The sequence below is a fragment of the Muntiacus reevesi genome, chromosome 5 (assembly GCF_963930625.1).
Source record: "Muntiacus reevesi chromosome 5, mMunRee1.1, whole genome shotgun sequence".
NCBI lineage: Eukaryota > Metazoa > Chordata > Mammalia > Artiodactyla > Cervidae > Muntiacus > Muntiacus reevesi.
The window spans coordinates 26,283,592-26,285,428 of NC_089253.1; the positions used below are offsets into that span (position 1 = coordinate 26,283,592).

The 1,837-nt window shown below is 41.1% G+C and overlaps 1 pseudogene; it reads left to right on the plus strand.

The window, feature by feature from the left end:
- Positions 1-611: 611 nt before the first annotated feature.
- On the plus strand, positions 612-1,594 carry LOC136169237 (putative olfactory receptor 8G3; annotated as a pseudogene).
- The last annotated feature ends 243 nt before the right edge of the window (positions 1,595-1,837 follow it).

Below are 1,837 nucleotides of genomic sequence, written 5' to 3' on the forward strand. Positions count from 1 at the left end.
GCAGGTGGTGTTTGCAGCCATGAAATTAAAAGATGCTTATCCCTTGGGAGGAAATTTATGAGCAATCTAGACAGCATATTAAAAAGCAGAGACATTACTTTGTCCAAAAAGGTCCATCTAGTCAAGGCTATGGTTTTTCCAGTGGTCATGTATGGATGTGAGAGTTGGACTATAAACAAAGCTGAGCACCAAAGAATTGATGCTTTTGAACTGTGTTTTTGGAGAAGACTCTTGAGAGTCCCTTGGACTGCAAGGAGATCCAACCAGTCCATCCTAAAGAAGATCAGTCCTGGGTGTTCATTGGAAGGACTGATGTTGAAGCTGAAACTCCTACTTTGACCACCTGATGGGAAGAGCTGACTCATTTGAAAAGACCCTGATGCTAGGAAAGATTGAGGCAGGAGGAGAAGGTGACGACAGAGGATGAGATAGTTGGATGGCATCACCAACTCAACAGACATGAGTTTGGGTGAACTCTGGAAGTTGGTGACGGACAGGGAGTACTGGCGTCGTTAAGAGTCAGACACTACTGAACAAGGAACTGAAGTGAACTGAACAGAATCTATCCCTCCCCCGATAACATTCACTCACATGACCATGTCTGCTCACACATGTACACTCATTTCCTCATTTTTAAACTTAGAGCCTTGGAGGGGATATTGGACCCTGGAAATCACTCCTCAGTGACTGAGTTCCTAGTTGCCGGGTTCACAGATCAGTCAGAACTCCAGCTGCCTCTTTTCCTCCTCTTCCTAGGAATCTATGTGGTCACGGTGGTGGGGAACCTGGGCATGATCACACTGATTGGGCTCAGTTCTCACCTGCACAGCCCCATGTACTATTTCCTCATCAACTTGTCTTTATTGATCTCTGTCATTCCACTATCATTACCATCCCCTCAAATGCTGTTGAGCCTTGTGATAGAGAAGAACATTATCTCCTACCCTGAATGCATGGTTCAGCTCTATCTCTCCCTCATTTTTGCTTTTGCAGAGTGTCATGTATTGGCTGTAATGGCATATGACTGCTATGGCGCCATCTGCAACCCCTTGCTTTAGAATGTCACATTGTCTTATTACTTCTGCTTCTGCCTCACAATGGGAGTTTATATTTAAGAATCATTGAATACACAATTCACATAGGATTTTTGCTGAGCCTACTTTTCTGCAAGAACAATGTGTTTAACCATTATTTCTCTGATTTCTTCCCACTCTTGGAGATATCCTGTTCCAGCATCTATGTCAATGAATTATCAGTTATATTCTTCAGTGTATTTAACATCTTGACTCCTGCCTTAGCTATTCTTGCTTCATATATCTTCATCATCTCCAGCATCCTCCACATTTGTTCCACTGAGGGAAGGACCAAAGCCTTCAGCACCTGCAGTTCCCACATCTCAACTGTTGCTGTCTTCTATGGATCAACAGCATCCATGTACATGAAGCCATCATCTGTGAGCTTCATGGACCATGGGAAAGTGTCCTCTGTGTTTTATTCCATCATTGTGCCCATGCTAAACCCTCTGGTCTATAGTCTGCAAAATAGGGATATCAAATTTGCCCTGAAAAAAAATTGTAGGCAGCAGAAAGTGTAGATGAATAGAAACAACATAATGATGAAATATCAGTTATTTGGTTCCCTAAAATATGTTATGTATTAGGATTATTTTTTACAAAAAATCAATCATACTTGCCTATATAGGGCACTACCAAGATTTTAACCAGGCCACTTCTTGAACCTATATTGCAATATTTATACATAAAATCATAAGCTGTGATTATGATTAAAGTAAAAAGACTCCTGAAGATAAAGGAGTCTTATTTTTTTATTTTTAATA